Source organism: Rattus rattus, chromosome X (genome assembly GCF_011064425.1).
Source record: "Rattus rattus isolate New Zealand chromosome X, Rrattus_CSIRO_v1, whole genome shotgun sequence".
Lineage (NCBI taxonomy): Eukaryota > Metazoa > Chordata > Mammalia > Rodentia > Muridae > Rattus > Rattus rattus.
In genome coordinates this window covers 44,566,487-44,584,587 of record NC_046172.1, presented here as the reverse complement: position 1 = coordinate 44,584,587, position 18,101 = coordinate 44,566,487, and the positions used below count along the sequence as shown (strand labels likewise).

The following is an 18,101-nucleotide window of genomic DNA, read 5'->3' as shown; positions in this document are numbered from 1 at the left end:
GATCACGTTCAGAATTAAAGATGTGCAAGAATAACTCTGTCCTCTGACAGCTTCTGTGATAAGAGTCGTAACAACGCAGTTTGGGGAAGATATCTGCTCTCCTGAAATCATCACAGTCAGAAGCTCCCCTGCATCTCTCACAGGTGGCTAGTCAGTCTCCTGCTGGCCCCACCTAGCCCAAGCAACTGAAGTGGCAGGCAGTAGCAGAAACAGAGGTGGAACAGGACCAGCAGCAGAGGTGATGGAAGCAGTCCCTTCTCCCTGCCTGAGTTCTCTACCGCTCACCTGAGAAGGACCAGAATGCAGAAGAAGCTTTCCCCACTCCTTGCTCCACGCACCTGAATCCACACACCCAACTGGGCCAGAGATCTCGTGAAGAGCACCCCTGGTGCCCAGAGCCCCAGAACTGGCCCCCCAACCTGGTGCTCGAACCCTGGCGTGCCTACATGGACAAATGCTGTGGGAAGGTGAGCCTCCTTCCCAAACTCTGGAGATCAACAACCCTATCCTATCCTGTTGTGACTTTTAATCAGTATCATTCTGTGGATTTAGACAAGCTGAAGGGCAATTAGAGCCTCCCTGGCCAGAGCTACTCTTTGGTGTTGGCAGAAGGTCCCCCTAGCCCTTGTCTAAGTCCTGACAACCCGCAATGGGCATTGACAAAGATTCTGTATCTAACCTCCTCTTAAAACAAAGAGAAATACTAGTAACGCAGCAGCCACTTAAAAAACACAGGGCAGCTGGCAGTTTTTAAATCTGCAGGAAGGCTTAGCATTTTGAATCTCAGTAGAGTCCCCCAAAGCAGATAGGCCAATGGAACATTCCCATTGGACAAGGTGTTTCTCCTCTTTTCTTTAAAGACCAGTTCACCACCACATAAAAATTCCCCAGACCTTGCTTCCCCACTCCCTGAGTGGTATTCTGTGGTTTCCCACAGCCTCACAGCCTGGAGGTGGTGTGAGGCAAGCGTGGTCAAACGTCCCATGTTCCATATACCCTAGTGGCCATGCCCTGTGTTGGGGCTGACACAGGACCCCCACCCCCAATGCTTCAGAGGAGACACTAAACAAATCATCTGCTTCTTCCTGCCTCTCCCTCCCCCACCCAAGAGCATGGCTCCATTTAAAAACAAAGGAGCTTCTACCTGCCTCTCCCTTACTCTACCTTCCCCACTCAATCTTATAAACCTTGGAGGTGGTTCTTATCACCCAATCAGAAAGAGCCAATGTCTCCTGATTATTAATAGACAGATCTTCATTATAATGAGATACCTAAAGGCCTAGAAGCTTAGTCAATTAGTCTTTCTTCCCAGACACTCCTCCCTGCAAAAGATTTTTAATCTCAGGCTCACCCTGAGAAGACCTGCCACTGTCAGGAGCTGTAGAAAAGTACTTCTCTTACAGAGCTGCAGAGTAGTCTCCTGTGGAAGTCCTCTCTATATTTTCCCAGCTAGAGGTACCATTAATCCAAACCTACAACCAACCTCTAAAAACTCCACCCAGGGATAGCTAGATATACCTTTTCTCCCCCATTATAAACTGGCTATTTGCATTTCAGTAAAGAAAACCTGTCCCAAACCACCAACAATATATGTTTTTCTAGTGGATATATCAGGCCCTTATCACATTGCAAAAGACATAGATACACATACACTGATGTCACAAAGAATGACATTTCTTGGTATCTTCCATTAGAGGTGCTGAAAGAGTCTTGGCCTTCTTGAAGCAATCTGAATATACATGTACCCCTTCAAGGTCTTATATATTTGAGTCCAAAATTGTACAATATGAACCAAAGACAAACAGGAAGCATCTATACAGTCAATCATACCCAGATGAACTCTTCCAAGACTGGCAAGGCTCTAGCAACAATCACCCAGGTAGTAGATACAGGTCTACCTCCTCAAGAGCCTCACCTCTGTAATCACTTAAAATTGGTAAACTTGCTTTCAGTGTCCTGATTACTGAAAAGGGTCTTAGATATTTACCATTTCAGCTGTACACAAATGTCCAAAAGATTTTGTGACTACTCACAGAGCTGGGGCAATTGAGTCTCCTCTCTGGCATCTGGCTCCTTAAATCAGCTCTGTACATGTAGGTGAGCTTGTAGTTTCCTAACCCACAGGGTTTAATCAAATATCTGGACAAGAGCATGTTATTACCTCCTCTTAACCAGAGGTACCCAGTCATGATCCACAGAGGTGGTTAAGAGAGCACAGGATCCCCTGAGTAAATTAGTCCTCCAGGTCCTCAATATGACAGTCCCTAGAAAGGTAGAGCACCCTGCTGTTTTGGACATACTTGTAGATTTTAGTCTGGCCGTTTAGGATTCCAATCACCTTTGAGTTCAGCAGGTCCATATCCCAGATGTGGTACTCTTTTAGAAGGAGCTTTAAGATCTTCTTTGGTGCAGCAGGGACATCAATGTTTGATTTCCAAAGCCTAAATAGAGGTCTTTCATTTATCGTTTTATAGGACAGCTTACTCTGTTCAGAGATAAGGTAGCTGACCCAGCCTTTGAACTTCTCTTTTACCTCCTAAAGCAGGCCATCCACACAGATATATTCTGAAAGAAGTGTCTGAAGTCAGCAGGTTGATCAGTGTAAGAGGCTTCACCTCTTTTTTAGTGTAAGAATTGTGATATTGGCTCATTTCCTCAGGGTCCTTGAAGAGCTTCTTGCATTCAGCAACCATGTGGGACAGTGGTGGCTAGGTTTTCATTCAGATCTTTCTGAACTGTTTGTCCAAACTCTCCTTTCATTGTATTACTCTAAGAGAATTATCTTGTTTCAGGGTGTTGAGGTGGAAGAGAGAAGATGCTAAGTGTGAAGTTAGGTTGGTGGAGCATCATCTGGTTTTCTTTCACAACCACTGTGACATTGCTCTGTCCATGTAGTCTGGAACCTTGATCCTTTTTAAGAATTTGAGCACAATCTCGCTAAAACCATGCTTGTTGGAAGGTGTTTATTTTTCCAGCAGGGCCATCAATTTCAGGAGTAAGTCTTTTGCAGTAGGTTCATCTGGGCCACATACTGACAGTTAATCTGCAGAGATAGAGTTCAGTCTCAGCTTTTAGGGCTCTGAAAGCTGTGTCACCTCACCCTGTGCCTACTGCAACTGGACAGAGAAGCTTTTACCCAAGAGTTCCTCCTTTATTGAATATCAATGGGCTCTTCAAGCTCATTGAGGGAATTGCTTAGGCTATTCAGGTCGCTGAGTGTCCATCAGTCATGGTCCACATCCAGGTGCATCTGTTTTGGAGATGATGGGCAAGGAAACACAAAGTTCAGGTCTGAGTTCAAATCTCTCTTTTGAAAACTTTTTGGTTGACTATCTTCTGCATCTGCTTCACATGGTAGTTAATGCTCTTCAGCTCAAGGAGGATGTTCTTATTCTCCAGGTTGGTTAGGTCTCCCAAGCTGGAGTAGAAGATGGAGCCTGGTATGTTATGAAAGATCCTTAGGTGGTTACTCACACAGCTGGAGGAATTGCATCACTTCAGTTCCTCTGGACTGTCATTGTTGTTTTCTCTCCACAGGCTGAGATGTCCAGGGCTATGAAAACTTGTAGCTCTCCAGTTCATAGTTCTGCCTGTGTTTCCCAAGGGGCAGAAATTGGCATTGGAGAGACACTTAGGGAAGGTGTCAGCCAGGCTTGTTATCATTTAGAATATGAACACTATGTCCTTTTGCTAGCTCTCGCTTTTTTTTCTTGTTTTTTCTTTTTCTTTTTACAATTCTGCTCTATCACATTATTAAAGGTGGACTGAGAGTAAAGGTTGAAGCTCTCTAGATATATGCCCACCCACTTCTTACAGGTGCTGAAGCTCCATGTCCTGCTGACTGGGTATATATTGACAGAACTGCTGGTCTCTGATGGGCTATTGCTACTGTAGGTCTATATGAAGTTAGACACACTCCATTTTTGTACCATGGGCACAGTGATGTGGTTTGACATTGAGGATCGATGTTTCAAAGCAGTTCAACTGCTTCAGCTTCTCACCCATATCCCCCTTCAGAATGGAGGCACTGATGGACAACCCCTGATTGGAAAGTCCCTTGGGCTTGCTGTGGTGGGAGCGCTTGAGCTTCAAGCTCTCCATCTGTTTCAGCATGACACTATGTCTTATACTTGGTGTTCCTCTCCTGGCTTTTCATACTATAGCCAAAGCTGGGCAGTAACTTGGGAGAAAGCAGACTGGAAAACAGTCATATTTGCTTCAAAGTGGCTAGAGGAGCAGAAGCTGATGACAGAATTAGTTTGGGTTGTCACAGAATTCTCACTTGGGCCAGTGAATGTGGACACTGTTGCCGGTGCTGCTGAGGCTTCTGAGAGAGGATACCTCCTGGTGCTCATTGAGACCACTCCACATGTATTCAGGCCTGGGACCTTCTGCAAGTGACAGTGTACTCTGGGGACCCAGGTGTTGGAACTTGCTTTATGGGAAAGACATCAAACTATTCAAGCCAGATTTACTGTCCCTCTGGAAAGTCCACTTGCTGCTTGTTGCACAAGGCTTATCTTCATTGAATCCTAACTTCAATTCTGGTAATCTCCAGCTTTAACACTGAACATTTGTTTACTTATTTACTCACCTGCAGAAGAGCCTCAGTGGCATCTCTGTTCAAGAAATCATGTTCTCTCTTGAACAGAGAAATGCCAACGGGGAATAGAAGAACTTCATAAAGCTGTGTATAATGAGGGAAACCAGTTACCCTCAGCCAATCACAATCTTCCTTGGGTTCAATTTTTAGGGAATTTCTGTTTGTGCCAGTGAGTGTGTTTTCACTACTATATGTATTTCTGTGTAGGTCATGATAGACTGCTTACACAGCATGTATTAGACCCATAGCTTAAATCTGGTCCCACAGGGGTCTTTAATTATACCTTTTCATTTTATTCCTACAAAATGCTTATTTAATAATGGATTTATTTTAAAAGTAATTTTGTTACTTTTTAGAACTACTGACCAAATTTCTGTGAAATAAGGGATAATAATATGCTTAAATCAAATAGCATTTTGGTGATTTTTATATATTCATTCAATTGATAAATACCATTTAAATAAATGAAATTTCAGCTTGAGGTATACTATTTTTGCTTCTGATAATACAATGTTTGAAGATCATGAATTTTTGTTTAGATATACTGATTTGGTTAAGCTAATGACTTATTTTGTTATACTTAAGATCCTATATATACATGCATATATGAATTGTAAATATATTCAATTCATATCTTATAGATCCAGTTTAAGCCATCTTTAAATTATTTTAGTTACATAGCTAATGTACTGATAGAATATCAGAACCATTGTCCTCCCTATTCCCTATCATTTGTTGTTTTTAAAGTTATAATTACATTGGACATTAAGAACATTTTATTTGTTTATAATCGATTCATATATATTGTTTGTGTATGTCATATTTATTTAATAGAATTATACGGTAAAGGCGTTTTTGTTTTACTACTTTTTTCTGTCTCCAATGCATGCTTTTACTATTTCACATTTGCAAAACATAGTGCTGAATTTGTTCTAATTGAAATCTCCAAATGAATCTACTTTGATTTACTGACAGACATCTTGATTAAACTAAATCTTACTACTATTACTAAATATGCAATCACCTTAGTATAAAAGAATCTCATGGTGTTTAAAACTAAAAAATCAAATCTGGATAAACAATGTGCTATTTAATTACTGTAATAGATGACTTTATATACTCATTAAACATTTAAACAGCAATGTAAAAGATACTGAGAACATTTCATAGAAAAATTAAAATCAGATGCAATTAGTTTGAGCCACTCATGCAAAACATTTCTTTTCTACCTAAAACTCAAGCCTCAAAGAAGAGATATTTATAGTGAGATATTTCAAACAACTTCTTCTTTTACTGGTTTAGCTTTTACCTGACTGAAAAAAGGAGATTCTTGTCAAACACTTTTTTGCAACACAGGCTTCCAGATATTTTCAGGAATCACGGATAACATACTATAACTTCCAAAAGTGACATTTCTTTGTTCTATATGAGCAGGTCAACCAAATAAACAACCATGAATATAAAAATATAGTTGTGCATGTTAATGTAGCCTATAATCACAGAATTCAGAAGGCTGAGGAAAGAGAATTATGAGTTCAAAGACAGTCTGTGCTACGTAATGAGAATATGTCTCCATAGGCCCAAACAAATAAAGGGAATCATAGAGAGAGGAAAGTCGATAAAACTACTTTGCTTTTAAACAATTATAATGAAAACTTGATATAATATATTTTAAGATGAAATATTAATATTACAAAATGAAATTTGATAACTGAATGCATACATTTGAATATTATGTATATATGATATATGCTCAATTTCATGTTTTAAGGAAATAAAGTAGAAATTCATGTTAAAATGTTAATGATTTTAATTACAATATTAACTGGTAAAAATTGTCACTTTTTTATGGAAATAAAATTAACCATTTTTTTGTGCTTTAGTTTAATATATGAAGAATATTTCTAATATATCTGATATACATATTGGTATCTACTAGGTAACCATTTAAAAGCACGTTTAAGTTTGAATGACATGTTTATTGCATGTTCTTCCACCATAAAAACAAGAATGTATTTGTAGAAGACAGTATTTGCGTCATCTAGTAAAGAATCATGTCATAAAATATGTAGGCAGGACCTAGAGCAATGGCTCAGAGGGTAAGAACACTGGCTGTTCTTATCTAGGTTAAGTTCAGGAAACTCATATGACAAATCACAACAAAGTGTAACTCTAATGTCAGGGGATCGTATACCCTCTTTTAACCATCCAGAATACTAGGCACGCATGTGGTGCACAAACACACATATAGACACAACACTCATATATTTTGAAAACAAACAATCAAATAAATAAATGTTTTTGTAAATATAGAGCAGCTACGAATCAAGAATAGAAAATAGAGTTTCCTGTATTCATCTACACTGTGAAGTTGGGGCTGTCCTACAGACCTCTGTATCCATGACCTGTTCAGAGAAAGCTGGTCTCTCAGGGGTCCTCTCGCTCCTAATCCCACAAGGGAGACCCCACTTTCACTGCAATAACTCTCATAAGAGGGACTCAACAGGAGCATAAGGCACAGTTCTCCCACTATAGGAAGCCCTCGATACTCCAACACAATGGAAAGGAAAGATTTCGATTTAAAATCCCATCTCATGATGATGACATAGAACTTAAAAAGGACATAAATAACTCCCTTAAAGAAATACAGGAGAACATAGCTAAACAAGTAGAAGCAATTAAAGTAGGAGCACAAAAATTCCTTAAAGAATTACAGGAAAACACAACCAAACAGGTGAAGGAAATGAACAAAACCATCCAGGATCTAAAAATGGAAATGGAAACAGTAAAGAAAACACAACGAGAGACAACCTGGGAGATAGAAAACCTAGGAAAGAGATCAGAAGTCATAGACCCAAGCATTACCAACAGAATTCAAGAGATAGAAGATAGAATCATCGGGGCAGAAGATAACACAGAAAAGATTGACACAACCATCAAAGAAAGTGCAAAAAGCAAAAAATAAATCTAAGGATGATAGGTAGAGAAGAAATCAAAGATTCCCAAATTAAAGGGCCAGTAAATATCTGCAACAAAATTATACAGGAAAACTTCATTCACCTAAAGAAGGAGATGCCCAAGAACATAAAAGGCTACAGAACTTCAAATGGACTGGACCAGGAAAGACCTTCCTACCCTGATATAATAGTAAAAACAACAAATGCACAAAACAAAGAAGGAATATTAAAAGCAGTAATAGAAAAGGGGTAAGCAACATATAAAGACAAATCAATCTGAATATCTATGCTCCAAATGCAATGGCAACCACAATGATAAAAGAAACTTTACTAAAGCTCATATCTTACATTGTATCACACACAATAATAGTGGGAGACTTCAACAACCCATTGTCATCAATGGACAGTTCATGGAAACAGAAACTAAACAAAGACATAGAGAAACTAACAGAAATTATGAACCAAAATGATTTAACAGATCTATAGAATATTTCATCTTAAAACAAGAGAAAATCCTTCTCAGTACTTCATGGTACCTTCTCCAAAATTGATCATGTAATCCGCAACAAGACTCAAGAAATCAGATAAAAGAAGATCGACATAATCCCAATACACCCTATCAGATCACCATGGACAAAACTGGTCTTCAATCACAACAAAAACAACAGGAAGCCCACATACACATGGTAGCTGAACACTCTGTGTTCAATGATAACTTGGTCAAGGAAGAAATATAAAAAGAAAAAAAAGAATTCTTAGAAATTAATAAAAAGGAAGGCACAGGATACCCGAAATTCTGGGAAACAAAGACAGCACTGCCAAGAGGAAACCTCATAGTTCCAAGTGCCTGCAAAAAGAATCAGGAGGGAACATATACTAACTCTTTGCCATCACACCTAAAAGCTATAGAAAAAAAAAGAAGCAAGTAAACCCAATAGTAGTAGAAAATAGGAAATAATCAAACTCAGAGCTGAAATCAACCAAGTAGAACCAAAAAGAACTGTACAAAAATATCAACAAACCAGGAGCTAGGTCTTTGAGAAAATCAACAAGATAGAAAAACCCTTAGCCAGACTAAACAGAGGGCAAAGAGACAGTATCCAAATTAACAAAATCAGAAATGAAAAGGAAGACATAGCATCAAAAATTGAGGAAATTCAAAAAATTATCAGATCTTACTACAAAAGCTTACACTCAGCAAAATTGGAAAAAGTGAATGAAATCGATAATTTTCTAGACAGATACCAGGTACCAAAGTTAAATCAAAATCAGATAAACTATCTAAATATTCACATAATCCCTAAAGAAATAGAAGCAGTCATTAAATGTCTCCCAAACCTTTTTTAAGGCCCAGGACCAGATGGATTTATTGCAGAATTCTAAGGGACTTTCTTTTTTTTTTTTTTTTTTTTTGGTTCTTTTTTCGGGAGCTGGGACCGAAACCCAGGGCCTTAATGCTTCCTAGGCAAGTGCTCTACCACTGAGGCTAAATCCCAACCCCTAAGGGACTTTCAAAGAAGACCTAATACCAATACATTCAAACAAATCCAAAAAAAACAAACAAACAAACAAAAAAAACAAAAAACAAAAAAACAAAAAAAAAAAAAAAGAGACAAAAGGAACACTAGAAATCCATTCTTTAAAACTACAATTATGCTTACAAAGAAACCACACAAAAAGACCTCAAAGAAAAAAAAATAACTTCAGATCAATTTCCCTTATGTGTATCAATGCAAAAATGCTCATAAAATTTTCACAAACTAATCCAAGAACTCAATAAAACTATTGTTCAACATGATAAAGTAGGCTTCATCCCACGAATGCAGGGATATTTTTATATAAGGAAATTCAACAACATAATCTACTATATAAACACACTTAAGAATAAAAAGCACATGATCATTTCAATAGATGCTGAGAAAGCATTTGACAAAATTTAACACTCCTTCATGATAAAAGTCATGGAAAGATCATGAATTCGAGTTCCATACCTAAACATAGTAAAAGGGATATTGAGCAAACCAGTAGACAATATCAAACTAAATGGAGAGGAACTTGAAACAATACCACTAAAATCAGGGACTAGACAAGGCTGCCCACTCTCCCCCTCCCTAATCAATATAGTACCTGAAATCCTAGCCAGAACAATTAGACAACAAAAAGCGGTCAAAGGGATACAAATTGGAAAGGAAGCAGTCAAAATATCACTATTTGAAGATGATATGATAGTATACTGAGTGACCCTAAAAGTTCCACCAGAGAACTACTAAACATAAAGAACTTCAGCAAAGTGGCTGGATATAAAATTAACTCAAGCAAATCAGTAGCCTTCCTCTACTCAAAGTATAAACAGGCTGAAAAAGATATTAGAGAAATGACACCCTTAATAATAATCACAAATATTATAAAATACCTTGGTATGACTCTAACAAAGCAAGTGAAAGATTTGTATAACAAGAACTTCAAGTCTCTGAAGAAAGAAATCGAAGAAGATATCAGAAGATAGAAAGATCTCCCATGCTGCCAGGGATTGGCAGGATTAATATAGTAAAAATGGCCATTTTTGCTAAAAGTAATCTATAGAGTCAATGCAATCCCCATTAAAATTCCAAACAATTCTTCATAGAGTTAGCAAGAGCAATTTGCAAATTCATTTGGAATAACAAAAATCCCAGGATAGTAAAAACTATTCTCAAAAATAAAAGAACTTCTGGCGGAATCACCATCCCGGATCTCAAGCAGTATTATAGAGCAATAGTGATCAAAACTGTATGGTATTGCTACAGAGATAGGCATGTACATCAGTGGAACAGAATTGAAGACCCAGAAATGAACCCACACATCTATGGTCACTTGATCTTTGACAGAGGTGCTAAAACCCTTCGGGGAAAAAAAAAAAAAAGAAAAAAAGAAAAAAGTAAGAAAGAGAAAAAAAAAAGAAAGAAAAAGAAAGAAAAACAAACAAACAAAACAAAACAAAACAAAAAAAACCCAACATTTTAAACCAATGATGTTGGTTCAACATGGTCAGCATGTAGAAGAATGCAAATTGAATCATTCTTTTCTTCTTGTACAAAGTTGACATCCGAGTGAATCAATGACCTCTATATAAAACCAGATACACTGAAACTAATAGAAGAGAGAGGGGGGAAGAACTTTGAACACATAAGAATAGGCAAAAATTTCCTGAACAGAACATCATTGGCTTATGCTCTAAAATCAAGAATTGACAAAGGGGACCTCATAATACTTCAATGCTTCTGTAAGGCAAAGGACACTGTCAATAGGAAAAATATGTCATCTGACAGATTGGGAAAGACCTTTACCAATCCTACATCTGATAGAGAGCTAAAATCTAATATATTCAAAGAACTTAAAAGTTAGACTCCAGAGAACTTAATAATCCTATTAAAAATGGCGTACACAGCTAAACCAAAAATTCTCAACTTAGGAATACCAAATGGCTAAGAAGCACCTAAAGAAATGTTCAACATCCTTAGTCATCAGGGAAATGCAAACTGAAACAACCCTGATTTTCTACCTCACACCAGTCAGAATGGCTAAGATCAAAATTCAGGTGACAGCAGATGTTAGCAAGGATGTAATGAATGAGGAATACCCTATTTTTAGTGGGATTGCAAGCTGGTACAACTACTCTGAAAATCAGTCTGGAGGTTCCTGAGAAAAGTGGACATAGTGCTACTTGAGCACCCAACTATACCACTCCCACACATATACCCAGAAGATATTCCACTACATAACAAGGGCCCATATTCCACTATTTTCATAGTAGCCTTATTTATAATAGTCAGAAGCTGGAAAGAACCCAGATGTCCTTCATCCCATGAATGGATATAGAAAATATGGTACATTTACACACTGGAGTACTACTCAGCAATTAAAACCAATGACTTCATGAAATTCTTATACAAATGGATGGAACTAGCAAATATCATCCCAAGTGAGGTAACCCAGTCACAAAAGTACACACATGGTACCTACTCACTAATAATGAATATTAGTCCAAACGCTTGGAATACCCAAGATACAATTCACAGACCATAGAAGAAGGAAGATAAAAGTGTGGATGCTTTAGTCCTTCTTAGAATGGGGAACAAAATACTCACGGGAGGAAATACAGCAACAAAGTATGGAACAGAGACTGAAAGAAAGGCCATCCAGAGACTGCCCCACCTGGGGATCCATACCCATCCCATATGCAGCCACCAAACCCAGTCTTTTTTTTTTTTTTTTTTTTTTTCGGGGTTGGGGACCCAACCCAGGACCTTTTCCTAGGGCAAGCGCCTACAAGATGCTTTTAATTTAAAGATTTATTCATTTATTATATATAAGTACACTGTAGCTGTCTTCAGACACACCAGAAGAGGGCATCGGATCTCTTTTTACAGATGGTTGTGAGCCACCATGTGGTTGCTGGGAATTGAACTCAGGACCTCTGGAAGAGCAGTCGGTGCTCTTAACCGGCTGAGCCATCTCTCCAGCCCCCCAAACCCAGTCTTTATTGTGATGCCAAGAAGTGGTTGCTGACAGTAACCTGATATGGATGTTTCCTGAGAGGCTCTGCCAGAACCCTATTGATACAGATTAACATGCTCACAACTATCCATCAGACTGAGCATGAGGACCCTTATGGAGGAGTTAGAGAAAGACTGAAGGAGCTGAAGGGTTTTGCAACTTCATAGGAAGAAAAAAAAATCAATCGTCAAGATCCCCCAGAGTTTCCAGGGACTAAACCTCCAATATATATGTGGGTACCCATGGCTCCAGCTGCATATGTCGCAGATGATGGCATTGTTTTGCATCAATATGAGGAGAAGCTTTTTGGTGCTGTGAAGGCTTGTTTCTGCAGAGTAGGGGAATGCCAGGGTGTTGAGGTGGGTGTGGGTGGTTGGGAAGGGGAGCATCCTTATAGAACCAGTGGGAATGGGAATGGGAGAGGGGGAATATGTTAAAGGGGATAACAGTTGGAATGTAAATACATAAAATAACTAATAAAAATGAAGGAAAAAAGAAAAAAGAAGAGAAAATAGAAATTAGAATGAAATATGAAAGCTTTACACATCTAAAGGATAAGACAAGAAAAAAAATAGATGATAATACGATATAAAAAACTTATACCCATGAGTAAGGCAAGGAAGGAGCTATGAATTCAACAAGATAAAGTTCGGTTAGGACACAGTTGCATCCATACCAAATTGTTTCTCAATATTCCTAGGCATTTTTCTTATGCCATCAAATTTGAGACCATCATATTGAGACACTGTAACTGGCAAACTGATATTGTATCTCACCTAAAGGCTTTTTCAGAAAAGTAGGGGAACTATTGTCCATAATGACTTTCTTTATATAAAACAATACTCTCTGCTTATCATGAGATTTACTCATTTGAGAACATTGACACCCACTCTGAAAACAACAAACAAGGCTATAGAAATGTTATGTACAAAGAGTAAGAGTATTTTCCTCTATACATTCCCTAAAATGTCTATTCATTTTTTACTTCAGTGTTCAAAAACAATTGGATATATTTACCTATTCAAACAAAAGCAGATTGCAATATTTAAGTGATGTCTTAGTATTAGATAGTGATTATTTTTATTAGAGTTTTAAGTGACTCACTGTTATGTGTCTTACCGATAGCAAAAGTAGAAGAAATAATAGAGTATAATAGCTTAAAATATATTTCAGTACATAGCACAGTAAACTGGATAGGAGACATGAATAATCCTTTCCAAGATTAGAAGGCTTTACAATGTCTTTTTCTAATTTTGATTTTAATAGGGTCACCAAGTTAAGGGGAAGTTTCTGATTTCTTTGAAGACTCAGGTTATAATATGGTTTGCTGAGGAAGACAAGCAAACGAATAATTTGTTAATGCAGACACATGAAAAAAAATTGGTGAAGAATACATAGGGAAAATGCTATTTTGCTATAGCAAATTAAAAGAATGTATGATGCATAGACAGAATATAAATATGACTCCACAAATAGTAGGAACTTGAGAATTGTTTCAATTTGTTCTACCTCAATAGTCTTCACTAAAGACATGCATGTATTGGTTCACTTACATTGCATTGCTGAGCTTAACTTGTGGTGACTTTATAGAGAGAAACTCATCAACAAACTCTCAAGATTCCTGTGGCTTCCTGTTGCTTCTCCAGACTTGGGATGATTGGTGAGTTTCTGAAAAAGTGTATAGTATCTGCCTGTAGTGGCTAGTTCTGGTTGTCAATTTGACTATATCTGGAATGAACTACAATCCAGAATTGAAAGACTCGCCTGTGATTCTGATCTTGAGGCTGGGAGATATAAGTTTCTGACCTGGATCTTGGCATGGAGATCTTGAGGCATAGTGGCTATGAATCCCAGGAGACTAAGGCAAGGATATCTCTGAGTTCAAGATCATATGGAACAAAGCATGTCCCAAATCCAGGCGTGTTGGTACACACCTTTAATCTAGGACACATCTTCTGCTGGAGACCTACATAGGACATTGGAAGAAGGAATATGTTCTTTTCTTTGACTACCTGCCTTGTGGGACTGAGCTTAAATCCTTGTACTTCCATTCATAGCTGCTGCTGACCATTCTGGGGAGTTGGACTACAGGCTGCAAGTCATCAACAAATTCCCTTACTATATAGTGACTACCCATAAACTGAAGCCCTCATTATAAGGTTGGCTGATCTACAGCAAAAATTCAAGTCAGCCTCAGAGGGTGTCTGCAATTAAAGTAAGCGGTATTAATTGGAAAAGAATGGAATCTTATAACTTGGGATGGGGATGTGTGAAGACCATGTTGAAGCTAAGACTTTTGAATCTTCAGATTCTCAAAGGTTTACCCCAGCTAAGGAAGTAGTTCGCTCAGCCCCACCCCTTGAAATAATGCCCTTTTCACATGAGAAAATTAATCCCTCAGCGTCTGATAAAGCAGCAGTGACTTTCTCTGAAGAAAATGCCAAACAAGAAAATATTGATGTTTCTAAAGGCCCACCAATAGTTTCAGACTCAAATAAAACAAATCAGACTCAAACAAAATAGGCCACTTGAGGAGAGGTAGAAAGTGTAGTCCATAAGGAAATGTGCTACACTAGTAAGGAGCTTAATAAGTTTACTAATTCCTTCAAGCAGAAGTCTGGAGAATATATGTAGGAATTGATTTTTAGGGTGCAGGATAATGGTAGATGGAACATAAAACTAGATCAGGGTGAGTTTATTGACATGGGCCCTCTGAATGGAGATTCTAAGTTTAATATGAAAGCTCACACAGTTAAAAAATGTGTTAGAAGTTTGTTTGAATGGTGTTTGAAACTTTTATCAAAAGATGGCCTACTGAAAAGGATTTGGAGATGCCTGATATCCCTTGACTTAGTGTTGTTTAAGGGATTTTAAGGCTCAGGGAAATTGCAATGATAGAGCATATACTTTGTGTAGAACCTATTCCTCCACAGTGGGAAGGCCCAGAAGATATGGCCTTCATGAAGCCTATAAGACAGAAACTGTTGAGAGGGGGACAGCAAATTTGCACAGTTTTGTTCTTGCCTTTTTCCTTGTTTCAGACCTTAGAGTTGGAGATGCAGCTGTTCTATTAGATGAATTAAATGCAATGGGTAGAATTACCAGAGAATTATCAGGTGATTGTAGTTATTATAATGGACAGCATAGACAAAGTAATGTTTATAATGACATAGCCCATAATGGTCATCACAGGAGAGGTGAAATTTATAATGACATGACTGATTTGGACCTTCGGTACTGGCTAATCCATCATGGTGTTTGCAGGCATGAAATAGATAGGAAGTCTACTGCATATCTGTTTGATCTGTATATGCAAAAAATTCTCAAACAAATGAAAGAAAGGCTACACTGGATAGTGGCAAAAGGCAATCTCAGCCAGTGAATCGATTTCCAGACTTGAGCCAATATGCAGACCCAGAACCCCTTGAATGAAGGGATGGCCAGGTTTCCCCTGAGGAAGGATCTTGATAAGACTCTTAAAAGTTTTGCTGTTAGCCTATCTCCAGTTCTTCCCCAGAGGGACCTGTGGCCTTTTAAAAGGGTAACTGTACACTGGAGAAAGGAAATAATCAGACTCTCCAGGGTCTGTTGGATACTGGTTCTGAATTGATAATGATCTCATGAGATCCCAAGAAACACTGTGGCCCTCCAGTAAAAGTAGAGACTTATGGAGGACAGGATATTAATAGAGTTTTGGCTGATGTCTGATGCACAATTGGTCTAGTATGTTCCCTAACACATCCCGTGGTCCTATTCCCAGTTTCAGAATGTATAATTTGGGTACATACTCTTAGAAATTGGCAAAATTCTCACATTGATTCCCTTAACTGTGGAGTATGGGCTAAATGGCAACCTTTAGAGTTGCCTCTGTCAAATAAAATAGTGAATCAAAAGCAATATTGTATTCATGGAGGAATTGTAGAAATTACTGCCACAATCAAGGACTTGAAAGATGAAGGGCTTGTGGTTCCCAACAAATCTCCCTTTAACACATTTCTGGCCAGTGCAGAAGACAAATGGATCATGGAGAATGACAGTTGACTATCACAAAATTAAGTAGTAACTCTGATTGCAGCTGCTATACTAGATGTAGTTTCATTATTTGAGCAAATTAACACATCTCCTGGTACCTGGTATACAGCTATTGATCTACCCAGTGCCTTCATGCAGTTTCCTAAGAAATTTGTATTTATTTATTAATGGCCCCATCTTCCAGAGTTTTTGCTCATAAATTGCAGTGGTGTGTCTTTTGCCACTTACCTGCAGATAACAAAATAAATGAAATTTGAGAATCATAAATAAGATTTTCTGCCTTTCTTATGCACAGGCAATATTATTTTTTTTCTGTTAATAATTCAAATTAATTATTTCAATTCACACTGTACCTTCCTTCTTTTCTCCACCATTTACCTTTCTTTTCCTTGTTTATTTAATTACATTAACAAAATAAAATTATGTCTGTCAATCACATAAAGTTCAAGACAAATATATTCCACAGTGTAAACACATATTTTAGTAATCTCAGCTGAGTACTTAAATGTGTGGAAATCTGAAGTAAAATAGTCTGTAGTTCTAATCACTAAATTTAATATCGCGGTTACCTCCTGTTTATTACTTATCTCATGACTATGATTAGGAACTATAAAAATTTCTTAAGTACAGATTTAGCGCACAAAATCTATTTATTTATTTGTTATTGGATATGTTTTATTTACATTTCAAATGTTATTCCCTTTCCCAGTGTCCCAGCCATAAGCTCCCAATCCCATCCCCCTCCCCTTCTTCTATAAGAGTGTTCCCCCTCCCCAACCAGTCCCCATTCCTGCTCCCCCAACTTTCCCCTGTATTGGGGGGTCCAGCCTTGGCAGGACCAAGGGCTTCTCCTTCCAATGGTGCCCAACAAGTCCATCCTCTGCTACATATGCAGCTGGAGCCATGGTTCTGTCCATGTGTACTCTTTGGGTAGTGATTTAGTTCCATTTTAAGAAGGACTGAAGAATCTGTACTTTGGTCACCTTCTTGAGTTTCATGTGGTCTGTGGATTGTATCTTCGAGAAATCGAGGTTTTGGTCTAATATCCAATTATTAGTGAGTGCATATCATGTGTTTTTTTTTTTTTCTGATGAGGTTACCTCACTCAGGATGATATTTTCTAGTTCAATCTATTTGCCTATGAATTTCATGAAGTCATTGTTTTTGATAGCTGAGTAGTACTCCATTGTGTAGATGTACCACATTTTCTGTATTCATTCCTCTGTTGAAGGGTATCTGGGTTCTTTCCAGCTTCTGGTTATTATAAATAAGGCTGCTATGAACATAGTGGAGCATGTGTCTTTGTTGTATGTTGGAGCATCTTTTGGGTATATATATGCCCAGGAGAGGTATTGCTAGGTCCTCAGGTAGTATAATGTCTAATTTTCTGAGAAACCTCCAGATTGATTTCCAGAGTAATTGTCCCACCTTGAAATTCAAGCAACAAGGGAGGAGTGTTCTTTTTCCACATCCTCACCAGCATCTGCTCTCATCTGAATTTTTAATCCTAGCCATTCTGACTGGTATGAGGTTGAATCTCAGGGTTGTTTTGATTTGCGTTTCCCTGATGACTAAAGATGTTGAACATTTCTTTAGGTGCTTCTCAGTCATTTGATATTCCTCAGCTGAGAATTCTTTGTTTAGCTCTGTACCCCATTTTTAGTAGGGTTATTTGATTTTCTGGTGTCTAACTTCTTGAGTTCTTTGTATATTTTGGATATTATCCCTCTATTGAATGTATGATTGGTAAAGTTCTTTTCCCAATCTGTTACTTGCCATTTTGTCCTAATGTCCTTTGCCTTACAGATGCTTTGTAGTTTTATGAGGTCCCATTTGTCGATTCTTGATCTTAGAGCATACACCACTGGTATTTTGTTCAGGAAAATTTCCCCAGTGCCCTTGTGTTTCAGGCTTTCCCCTACTTTTTCTTCTATTACTTTGAGTGTATCTGGTTTTATGTCGAGGTCATTGAT

At 38.0% G+C, this 18,101-nt stretch overlaps 1 pseudogene; it reads right to left on the bottom strand.

The window, feature by feature from the left end:
• Window positions 1–1,923: 1,923 nt before the first annotated feature.
• On the bottom strand, window positions 1,924–8,395 carry LOC116887857 (annotated as a pseudogene).
• Window positions 8,396–18,101: the final 9,706 nt, after the last annotated feature.